At 34.3% G+C, this 12,666-nt stretch overlaps 2 long non-coding RNA genes across 2 annotated transcripts; one reads left to right on the plus strand and one right to left on the minus strand.

Moving 5' to 3' along the window:
- The first annotated feature begins 880 nt into the window (after positions 1-880).
- On the plus strand, positions 881-4,881 carry LOC125582114. The gene is made up of 3 exons (XR_007319975.1): positions 881-3,038; positions 3,133-4,595; positions 4,685-4,881. It is a non-coding gene; the product is annotated as an uncharacterized LOC125582114 (long non-coding RNA).
- A 76-nt stretch (positions 4,882-4,957) lies between these two features.
- LOC111212959 lies at positions 4,958-8,420 on the minus strand. Its single transcript, XR_002663177.2, has 4 exons — positions 8,105-8,420; positions 6,923-7,675; positions 5,242-6,617; positions 4,958-5,169 (listed from the first exon to the last, which is right to left on the minus strand). It is a non-coding gene; the product is annotated as an uncharacterized LOC111212959 (long non-coding RNA).
- Between the last annotated feature and the right edge of the window lie 4,246 nt (positions 8,421-12,666).

Raw genomic sequence — 12,666 nt, forward strand, 5'->3', positions numbered from 1 at the left:
TTTTATACATAGTAGCATCTATCATATTATTTTAGTAAATTTTATAGATATATAATATTTTTTAGATGTTATGATATTAATTTTTTTTTTTTATTAATATTTCAAAATATTAGATTACTTTAGCTTTTACAACATATATAGTTTGTTTTTTCGTAATGCATTTCAAAAAGCTATTCTTTATTATCTATGATTTTATATTTTGTAAATTTAAATATTATCCTTTTAGTTTGAATGTTTATTTTCAAAATTTTATATTTTGTCAGAAAAACTTTGAAAAATTGCACAACTATTTTTTAGTTTTGAAGATTACATGAATTTTGAATTATTTTTGTTACTACATTAATAAATTATTTTATAAAAAAAATTAACTTTTGTTAATTTTTTCTAATTTGTACTAAAAAATTGGTTATAATTAAATTAAAAAAGGAAATTTATAATTAAAATTTTATTTGTCATTAATATTTTTAAATGAATTATCAAAATTTCATAGTTTTCTAATAACATATTTTAAAATAGTATATGAACTAAAGTTATATGTCATTATATTTTTGTATATAAAAATTTTAAACCATATATTGTTGAGAGTTTACGAATTTTAACTTATTTTAATGATAAGTGACAATTTATTTAAATGAATTTTTTTTAAAAAAAATGTTAATTTACCTATTTAATATAGTTTTTCATACGTAATTCATAAACACTTCTATTTATATAATAAATAGTATAATTATAAAAGTTATAAAAATAGTGATATAATTTTTATTTTCTTGTTTATAATAATATTATATTATTAATCACAAAATTAATTAATGTATTATTTTGTAAAAATAAACTTTTAGTAAGATTTTGTTAGATTATTTCTCAATATATTTTGTAATAATTAAAATAAAAATAAAAATAAAATTTATAGTTGGTTTATTATTAATTTAAATGATCAAATATGTCATATTAACTAATTCTTTAAGTGGTCCTACTATGACATGTTAATTGTAGATAAAAACATGACCCTAAATTAATAGATTAGATGATTAGAAATGTCATGATGGAATAACTAGTGTCAATCTGATCCTAATAAATTGATCTTAATATCTAATCTATTACAGTATAGTCATATTTTTATCTACTGTTAAAAGGTTGTCACTTAATTTTTAAATGGTCCTACTAAAATTAACTTATCTTATATATCATAACAATAATAAAGCAATACAATTTATCTAACTATTAAATTCATAAAATCTAGGATGTGGTAACTACCTTTTGAAGAAAAAATCAAACATTTGGCCATGTTTTAAATGAAGGATCTTTATATAAGAATACTATAAAAATCTAGAATATCTATATTGTTATATATGAAAAACTATTTTTCACGAGAACAGTAAATTGTTTATATTTGTTGTTATTACAACTTTGCTCAAGAAATGTGGTCCATTATTTTAGTAGTAACATTACGCTGTTTTGAAATTTTGGATTAATTTTTAGGTTTGTAAATATAAATATAATATCTGATGTAATTAACATTGATGAACATTGCTTAAAACTAATAAATTATAGGAAATAAATGAAGCAGAAATTGCATAAACACAGAACATATTTATAGCAGTAATTGACATTGATGAAGTAGCTTAAAACTAATAATACCGATCCAATCAAATTAGTCAGTTATATACTATATTATATCCAGGGAAAAATTGAAAATTATACGTGTAAAAATTACTAATCCAAAATTAACACCAAAGTACAATACCATAAGACATTTACGAAAATATCGATTAAGATACATTATTTTTCAAACAGCATGTAACACGAAACTTAAACTACAAGTTTAAAAATTTTATAAAATAAATTATCTTTTAACTATAATAAATGAAAAATTTCCGCGCGCGCTTAGCACTGATTCATATCTAGTTAGTACTAAAATACAAGCTCAACATTGTAGGTAGACCAGTCATGCTAGCCAGCTCATTGTTAATCACAAAATCAAAAAAGACAAATTAACAAGTTTAACAGGTTTTAGGAGACCTGTTCTAGTTATGACATATTCTAGTCCTATCCAAGGATCACTATTGATTTATTATATATTTTTCAAAATATTAAAACGTGATCATGTACGGACAAGGCTAAATTGATATACAGTCTTTTGGTCCAAAGTCCAAACACAGTAATTGATTGTTATTGATTTGTGTTTTGAGATGGAACACATGCTACCAAAGGTGTTTTGTAACAAACTAGAAAGTGATGTTCTCATCTTCACCCTATTTGGGTCGAGCTTTCAAGTAAGTAACTTAAGCGTGTGAATGTCAAAAAGTAGAGGAAGAGCAAAGGGTTTTAGGCAAATATGATGTGATACTCTCAACAACTTTGTTTATACCTAACCCTTAGAGAGAAGCACGCATAAATTATGAATAATTAGAGAAAAAAATACATGAAGATAATTTACATGCATAATGAAGGGTTCTAAGTGATCATTACAATGTTCTTTTTATTTACATATAAGACATGGAATAAATAAATTAGATATGGGATATAACGAGAAAAGATAGACAAAACGGACAGAAAGGCAAAGACTCGACACCTTGGGTTCAATGAAGTGTGAGGCCAACCCTAAGAACGAGCCTCAGTGGCGTGAACCCCTTTTAAACCTTGACGACATAATAAAACTTATAAGTATGTTTTTTTTTAATATAGTTTATTTTTACTTTTTTTTTGGAACTCTCGCAGGGGTGGGCAAAATCCGAACCGAAGTAAAACAACCCCAAAACTAAAGTATATGTTCCAAAACCCATTCTATTAAAACTTCAATAAGGTTTTCTTTAGGTTACTAGTTGTTCAACTACAAGTCTTTAATTTCTCCAAAAGTTTTTTGATATTTAATCAAAAGTATTTCTGGATTTGGTAAAATGAATATGAAAGTCGCTAACAAAAAAAAAAAGAATATGAAAGTTTGAGACTTTATGATTGGCAGGTTAGTAAATTTTTGGATTTTTGATTGTTCATAGCTTATACAGTCACAAGGAGGTCTTTCTCAGGGAACTTGTAAGGTGAGTAATGGAATTGATTTGAGTTGAATTGTGTGTGTTGTGTGTTCTGTAAAGACCTGATTTGTGTGTGTGTGTGTTTGAATATCTTTACTAGGAGGTGGTGGTGAGCTTGAGATTTGGATCAAGCCTGATCCTGACAATGGAACCATCTGTAGAAGCCGGAAACCGAGTTGAAATAACAGTAATAAATAAAGCGATATTAAGGAAAGAAACGATTGTAAAACTCCGATAGAAAACGAGAAAAAACGTTTACAGAAACAGACATGGAGTCGAGATACGATCTCTTTCCTTAACTCTAAATATTTGCTCTGTAGTGAGACGGAACTGTACGAATATAGAGTCTCAGTATACAACCATGGTAGACGATTCACCCTTCACTCGTAAATGCCCTAACGAACTATAAACTCTACGAAACATTCTCGAACTATTAACTTGCGCTAAGGAATTTTCTCAGTTGGTTTTCAAAGTAAAAGTAATAAAAATCAATGAAGAGAGTCGGGTTTATTTAAAGAGAAGAAGAAGACCTACTTCTTGCAACAGCTGATGTACGTGTGTGCGAGAATCTCGCGGAGATTGAAAGGAGTTGAGTTGCGAAACTTATTCCGCAAGACGCTCTCTTCTCGTTTAAAAAATATTTTGGGCGAACAGAAAAAATGTGTTTCCTTTTGAAACGAACTACACGTCGTTTAGAACGAATTGGGGGATGTTTTTTTATTCGATAATGGGTGAAAAACCAAAATTAATTTGGTACCAAAAAATAATTATTGGGAGAGACCCTTCAACAAGACCAAGCTGAGTAACAGCGGCAGCCGAGCCGGTCACCTTCCGTTTAGAACGAATTGGGGGATGTTTTTTTATTCGAAAATGGGTGAAAAACCAAAATTAATTTGGTACCAAAAAATAATTATTGGGAGAGACCCTTCAACAAGACCAAGCTGAGTAACACGGCGGCAGCCGAGCCGGTCACATTCCGGGAAGACTTTGGAAGTGATATGTCTTAAGACATATTTATACTACTCAGCAACATTCAACTTACCCGATGTGGGACAAAGTTGAGCTTATATCACTTGTCCATTTTGACAGTGTTTCACATTCCGAGTTCATCACTTCATCACATTATTGCTCATTACATTTAGCTTTGTTTTTGACATATGAATATACTGACTTGTAGTGCTCGTTACAAGCTTTCCAACGAGCTAATAATCTGGTCATGGCGACCACTGGTTTGGCCGAAAAAGCCACTGTAAAAGTAAAACAAAGTCAGCCTTTATATTCTGTTATAAAACAGAGTTCCAACACCATCACCATTACGCGTGAAAGAGCTCTAATTTTTTTAAAAAAGTTTTTGTTTGAGTATTAACAATTGGGGTAAAGAAATGATTATTGTATTCGACTTTGCAGTGATACTTGTAATTTCCCTTGCGTGTGTGTGTGGTACTAATGGTCTTTGTTTTAGAATCTGATTTATGTGTGTGTGTTTGTGTATGTTTAGCTTTGGATATGCGGAGGTTCTTGAGTGTAACAGAGACTCAATCCAGATTCTTGAAGGCTCTCAAGGTTTGTGTTTCATCTCTATGTAAAAATTCAGTCTTGACGTCGAGTTTATAGGACTCATTGTTGTTTTAATATCTCCTCTCTTTATTCAGGAAAACGAGGATCTTGGTGCTGGCAACGGTGGTTTGGGGTTGGCTTTTACTCTGCTTACTTAGACGACTGGGAACAGAGAAAGAGACTCGTTTGTTCCTGTTTGAGTTTTTCAACATACAAACTTAAAATCAGATTTTTGTTCATATTTGCCATTTGTTTCCATTTTTGAAATGGTTGCTTCTAAAGAACAAAAACCATGATGTATTTATTCAATCAATAGTTGTTTCTCAAATCAGAATATATCTAAACTAGGAGTTTAGGTGCTTCAAGCAATCAGAATCATGATGTATTCAATCATCAAGGCTCCAAAATCTAAAGAACAAAACCATGATGTATTCAATCAATAGTTGCTTCTCAAATCAGAATATATATAAACTAGGAGTTTAGGTGCTTCAAGCAATCAGAATCATCACATCAGTTGAGGGGTCAGAAGCTTGCCCTAGCTGGATCAATAGGCTCATAAACCCCTGAAGCTAGCTCCTCACTGAAAAGAGAAGTTATGTCACAAACAGTTTGAAAAAGGAAGAGAAAGAGAGAGAAGTGAATACCACTTTACCTTGAAAGTTTGAAATTGTGTCGTCTCAGCCTTAATACAACTGAGATAAAAGCTTTTCTGACAGCTTCAAAGCTACCCCATAGTTCAAGAGTCGTGCCACTACGACCATAGTCTTTTACGATGATGTTAGCTTCTGTCACCGCCTTTGTCTTAGAGATGTAAATTGGATCAACACATGCGAGAGCCATCTCATCAACAACAACCTTGACGGAATGAGCTCCAGAGGAGTCATCACATATGTAGGGGAATGAAAGAAATGCAGCCTCCTCCAAAGGGGAGTGAAGCTCGCACACCTACATAGCAAAAGAGAGAGAGAGAGAGAGCATGAAGGAGAAAGAAGAAAAGAGAAGAAACATAGTGGGTATAAAGAAACAAACCTCATAGGATGAGATATTGAGAGTGGTCTCAGTGACATCTAGGGATGTCAATTGGATGGACTGAGTGGATTTGGCCGTGTCCAGATGAGCTTATTTTTTTCTGGGCGTTTTTTGGTCGAGCCCAAATAGCACCATGTCCAAATATACCATGTCCAAATAGGACCATGACCAGTGGACTGTCCATGGAGTCTAGATGTTCATTTAATGTAAAATATCTAATTTTCAAACTTAAAAGATGTACAGATTAAAAATGTCATATATATATATAACATCTTAAACTGACTTAAATTTCATGTTTTACAAAAGATACTTAAACTTAAATTTCATGTTTCACAAAAGATACTTAAAGTCTTAAACTTAAACTTAAAATCCATGTCTTACAAAAGCTAAAAGGTACTTAAATTAAACTTTCATGCTTCATTCCTTCACTTAATCTACTTCTTTTTCTTTTTTCTTCTTACGCAGACATCACAACAGAGACATTTACTTAAAGAGACAACTTACTCGTCACTTCAAATCCACGCAGCTAGTTTCTTCCACAAACTAGAGCTTGTACATTTGATGGAAGAAGTCGACTCCTATACTTGCTAAGAACACGGCTTCCAGCACTGAATGACGACTCAGAGGACACGGTTGTAATGGGTATTGAAAGAACATCACACGCCATGCGAGCCAGCTCTTTAAACCGTGTTGCATTGTTTTTCCAGTATCTCAAGACATCTATAGTCATAAAGGCAGCCATATCTACAACCGGTTTAGACAAGTACACATCTAAAGCTGATTTTCCTCTTCCCTCCTTTGAAGAAAAGAATGCATAAAACTCATGCGTTATGAACATAAAAACAGTAAGACACCAAGTACAAAAACTCCTGCATTATAACACTAACTACTTACCCCATATCCAGCTTGTATACTGTTCACCAATTGTGTTTCTGAAGGGCTCGCAGTAGTGCTCTTACGATCATCATCATCATTAAGTTTCAACATATCACCATCCATCTGAACAAAAGAGATTAAAGACAACCATTACACCAATATACCAATACGAGAATCATCATTAACCATTAACCCACTTGCAGACATTTACATAAACGAGACTTACAAACAAACGAGAATCATCATTAACAATGGATAGAGTTAAACATAACATGCATACCCATCAACCTAAAAGCAATCAAATCACAAACCCCTCAATCTAAAAGCAATCAAATCGCAAACCCATCAACCTAAAAATAACCAAATCGCAAACCCATTAACCTAAATGTAATCAAATCGCAAAGAGAGGAGAGTCGAGATGAAGCGACCTGAAGCGAATCGAAGACAAAGTGAGAGACGGAGAGGAGAGTCGAGATGGAGAGATACAGATCGAGAGATGAAGAGACGAGGCAGAGAGACACTGCTCGAGAGATGGAGAGACGAGGCGGAGAGACACTGCTCGAGAGATGGAGAGTCGAGGCGGAGAGGCAAGTCGAGAGAGAGAGTCGAGACTCGAGAGACAGACGGAGACCAATTGTGATTTCAGATTTTTTTCCCCAAATACTAACCCTAGATATTTTTAAAATATGGGCGTATTTGGGCGGTCCATGTCCATTTGGTTTTGTCCATTGGACTTTGGGCGTATCTGGGCATAGTCCATTTGGACAGAAAATATCTCGGGCAGATTTGGGCGTGACCATATTAGTCCATATCGATTTGGACAGAAAATATCTCGGGCATGATGTTAGTGACATCCCCAATTAGTTTCCAATGTGTGAGGTATTTAATGTTAAAGCAGCCCTTGGACTTTCTCTGTATCGATTGAAAGTTGGCATGTTTCCTTCCCATCAGATGTTTGGTCTTGAAGCTTGGAAAGAGAAGGCACAAGTTCCAGGTTTTGTGCTTGGACATGATGAACTTGGACTCTTCGTTATATTTTCTATGGTTGTCTTTGAGCACCTGTAGGTGGGAGATGCACCTTTCTTCTGTCTAGTTAAAATAATTGGCAGCGGCATCAGGTCTAGCACCAGCATTTACTTATAGAGACGAGCTCAACATCCTTCTAGAAAGTCCACATCGTTCTGCAGAGGTAGAAAAAGGAGATGTCATAATCCATTCAATACGATCCTTCCCAGACAAAAGCTGATACAAATAAAAAAATTATAAAGACAAAACAAACAAAGAAAACGAAAATTGCATCGATTCTTGAACCAAGATTCCCGATCATCATCTCTCTAAACTTAATTTACTTGCAAACCCATAATCTTCACTAACCTATCATCTCTCTAAACGAAAATTTCTTCGATTTCTTGAACCATAATGAATGATTCGGAAGAAAAGAAGCACCATTTATAAGATTTGGGGGCGTAGAGAGATGGAAACAGAGAGATGAAACAGAGCTTTCGTGTTCGTACGTGAGAGAGAGAGAATTGCACTAACCTATCGTCTCTCTAAACGAAAATTGCATCCTTTCTTGAACCATAATAAATGACTAAGAAAAAGAGAAGTACCTATTATCCAATTCGGCGGCGTAGAGATGGAAACAGAGAAATGAAACAGAGCTTTCGTGTTCGTACGTGAGAGAGAGAATCTTGAGAGACGTTGGGATGCGAGCTTAATTTAGAAGTGATTCTTATTATTTATTAAACCCACTTCGCTAATTTATGTATATATATATACACTCTTAACGGTCAAATCCCTTTTACAAATATTCCCTTCTTCTTGACGTTAAATTTAATAAATTACTCGTCAAAATACACGTGACCTTGGACACCCACCAGTTCTTAATTATTAAGACCATATAATTTTGATTCATCCGAAAATTGTTAGTATTGTTACGAAATTCAATGAAAAAAAAGCAGCGGCCACCGCAATTGTTGAAAATATAAAGATATAGGGCTCGCTGCACTATTTGCACATTAAATTTCATTAACGTTTTCGTTCATTTGTAATCGCACCTCAACCTTCTCTTCTCTCTATAGTAAACTCTTCCTATCAGTGTTAAAAATTCTACGGGTATAAATTTTGCCTTTATTCAAATTTCCGCGATACAATAAAATTCTAGTTCTTTTCATAACACGTTATCAACACGATCACTCTGCGATTCGGTAAAATTTATTTGTATCACTTATATCCTGTTATAATGGTCGGTATACCGCCTCTACTATTATTTATATCATGGCCGGAATACCGCCTATATTATTTACTAGTAATTTAATTTATTTATTGGTCGGCCTAGCCGCCTTATATTCTGTTTATTATTTATTGGTCGGCCGAGCCGCCTTATATTCTGTTTATTATTTATTGGTCGGCCGAACCGCCTTATATCTTGTTTATTATTAATTGGTCGGCCGAGCCGCCGTATAATTTATTTATTACTCTGCATTGATCGGCTGAGCCGTCGCATGATTTGTTGTCATAACATAAATATTTCATTGTCATAATTTTTACTTTTATGAAATTTTATAGATTTGATTGACCGTTTAATACAATATTTTCAGACTGATTTTTAGTGCACTCGATTTAACCACAACGGTCACAAATAAATTTTTTTCAAAAATTTCCCCTTTCTCCAACGGTCATTAACAGTAATTTTCATCTATAAATACAACTCATTTTCACTCCATTTCATCATCCAAAACATTTCATCTTCTCTTAAAAAAAAATTTCAAATCGCTCTCCTCCGATTTCTCATTTCAAGAAAGATGATTCGCGCACTTTTGTTTTTATGTGCCATTTTTATTTGTGTTTCTATTTATGGTTTATTCGTTGGAGAATTTACTCCGAGTGAATTTAAGATGAATATCGGATTAATTTTCTTTACATCACTTCTCCTTGTAATTGCTTGCATGATTAATGTAAACGGTTTTTAAATTATGAAGTTCTAATAAAATTATTATTTTGTGTTTTAGAAATACAAATGGCAAACATCGAGAAAGTCCAGTTCCCGGCCCTGAAAATAACTGGCGAAAATTACGTTGGGTGGGTCACAAACGTGAAACCATATCTGGTGATGAAAAAGATAACCGAAACAATTGTAATCGGTAACAAATCACCACCCGAGCATATAGCCGAAGCAATAATCTTCCTGAAGAAGCATTTAGATGAAAATCTAACGCACGACTATGCAAACGTCGAGGACCCAGCTGAACTGTGGCAAACTTTAAAAGAAAGGTTCGATAACCAGAGACAAATCAACCTCCCTCACGCTCTAGAAGAGTGGAAAAATCTGAGGTTCCAAGATTTTCAAAAGGTTGAGGATTACAATTCCGCTGTCCTGAGGATAGTTGCACTCCTGAAGTATTGTGGTAATCCTGTCTCTGAGGCAGAAATGATGAATAAAACATATATCACTTTCCACAAACAGCTTCACTTCTTGCCCGAAATTTACAGAAAATGCGGGTACACGAGATTTTCTGAATTGATGGTTGCGCTCATGTTAGCTGAAAAGAACAATGAGCTCTTGATCAAAAACCACAATTCCCGACCTACGGGAGCCAAAGCATTCCCTGAAGTGAATGCTACGGCGATAGAAAATTCGGAAAGGAGAAACCAGGCCAATCGAGGTCATGGCCGCCGTTTCAACAACAAACGTGGAAAAACTTACAATCCCAAATGGAGGGGATCTAACAAGTGGGTTAGACCCGGGCAAGTTTCCAAGGGTAAAGAAACTCAAGAGGATACCACCCAGAAGCGTGAGACAGTGTGTTACAGATGTGGTTGTAAAGGACATTGGTCCCGTACCTGTCGTACTCCTTCACATCTCTGTAAGTTATATCAAGAGTCCACGAAAGGCAAAGCTAAAGAAGTGAACCTCACTGAAAACTTTGAAGGGACATCGTACCTCGATGCCTCCGACTTCGCTAATGAGCTGGACTAGATTACTCCTGAAGAGAGCCGAAATGCTTATAATAAGACTATTGAATAGTTTTCAATATTGTCATGTATAATTATTACATTTCCTGTTTTAAACAAATAATGATGTTTTAACATCACCTTAATGTATAATTATTGTGTTTTTGCTTATATGAATGAATTTTATGTTTCCTTTTATATTTATGACAATTTCAGAAATGGATCAGAATGCTAATGGAGCAAAACCAAGAAACGGATTCGTGAAATATGCATACCAGATAGTGGAACAACGCACACTATTCTGAGACAAAAGAGATATTTCTCTGATATAAAACCGACAAGAATTGTCGTCAATACAATATCAGGTCCTGCAGACGTGATTGAAGGAACTGGTAAAGCAAACTTTACTTTACCGAATGGAACAAAATTTCCATAAATAATGCTCTATATTCTCCAAGTTCTAAAAGGAATTTGTTGAGTTTTAAAGACATATATCTTCACGGATATGATACTCAGTCTGCAACTGAGGATGGAAAGAAATACATGTATGTAACTTCTGAGAAATGTGGCAGAAAACACATATTGGAAAAGTTTCCAGAGCTTCCTTCGGGGTTACATCATACTTATATCGATGAGATCGAAACAAATCTTATAGTAGAACGGAACCCAGAAGAGTTCACGTTATGGCATGATCGCCTTGGCCACCCAGGAACTACAATGATGCGTAAAATCATAGAAAGTTCACATGGTCATCCACTGAAAATCCAGGAGATTTCTCAAGGGAATAAAATGACATGTGTTGCATGTTCTCTAGGAAAATTGATCGTAAGGCCATCGCCAACCAAAATCGATAAAGAATCACCAAAGTTCCTTGAAAGAATTCAAGGCGATATATGTGGACCTATACACCCACCTTGTGGACCATTCCACTATTTTATGGTATTAATTGACGCATCAAGTAGATGGTCACAAGTTTGTCTATTATCATCTCGAAATGTGGCATTTGCGGGATTTCTAACTCAGATAATCAAACTGCGAGCACAGTTTCCTGATTATACTATTAAAAGAGTTAGACTAGACAACGCTGGTGAATTCACATCCCAAGCATTCAATGACTATTGTATGGTAATGGGAATTGAAGTTGAAAATGGTTTGGCTGAATCTTTAATTAAACGTCTGCAATTGATTGCAAGACCATTGATCATAAGATCAAAACTTCCAACCTCTGTATGGGGACATGCCATTTTGCATGCAGAAGCACTCATTCGGATCAGACCGAGTGCATACCATAAGTATTCCCCACTACAGTTAGCGTTTGGTCGAGAACCAAACATTTCCCACTTTAGAATCTTTGGTTGTGCGGTATATGTGCCTGTAGCACCACCACAACGTACAAAAATGGGACCACAAAGAAGATTGGGAATATATGTTGTTTTTGATTCCCCATCAATTATAAGATACCTAGAACCACAGACTGGTGACGTCTTTACAGCACGTTTTGCTGATTGTCATTTTGACGAAAATGTATTCCCAGTTCTAGGGGGAGAAAACAAAAATGTTGGAAGTGATATAAAATGGAGTGTACCATCATTGTTATATCTTGATCCTCCTACTAAAGAGTCAGAACTAGAAGTTCGACGAATTATGCATTTACAGAGTATAGCTAACCAGCTACCTGATGCATTTGTAGATACCAAGACGGTAACTAAATCTCATATACCAGCTGCAAATGCTCCTGCTCGTATCAAAATGCCAAATGAACAAGAAAAGGAGGATGACACACGAGAGCCAAAAACACGCCTGAAGCGTGGTAGACCTGTTGGTTCTAAGGATAAGAATCCTAGGAAACAGAAGAAAGCTGAAATATATGATGCACCCAAAATAGCAGAAAATATTTTGGAAGAAATAATGATAATGATTCTGATGAATCAGAGCATCATGAATCAGAGCATCATGAATCAGAGCATCATGAATCGAAAGATAATCATGAGATTTCTATTAATTACATCCATAATAAAAGGATATGGAATAGAAATGAACAAAATGACCTTGATGATGCTTTCTCATATATTGTGTCAAGTGAAATAAATGAAGAAATCGATGATCCAGAACCAAAATCTGTCTATGAATGTCAAAAGAGACATGATTGGGAACAATGGAAAAATGCAATACAAGCTGAACTTGATTCGCTTAATAAACGAAAAGTATTTGGATCTAT

This window comes from Brassica napus, chromosome C2 (genome assembly GCF_020379485.1).
Source record: "Brassica napus cultivar Da-Ae chromosome C2, Da-Ae, whole genome shotgun sequence".
Classification (NCBI taxonomy): Eukaryota; Viridiplantae; Streptophyta; class Magnoliopsida; order Brassicales; family Brassicaceae; genus Brassica; species Brassica napus.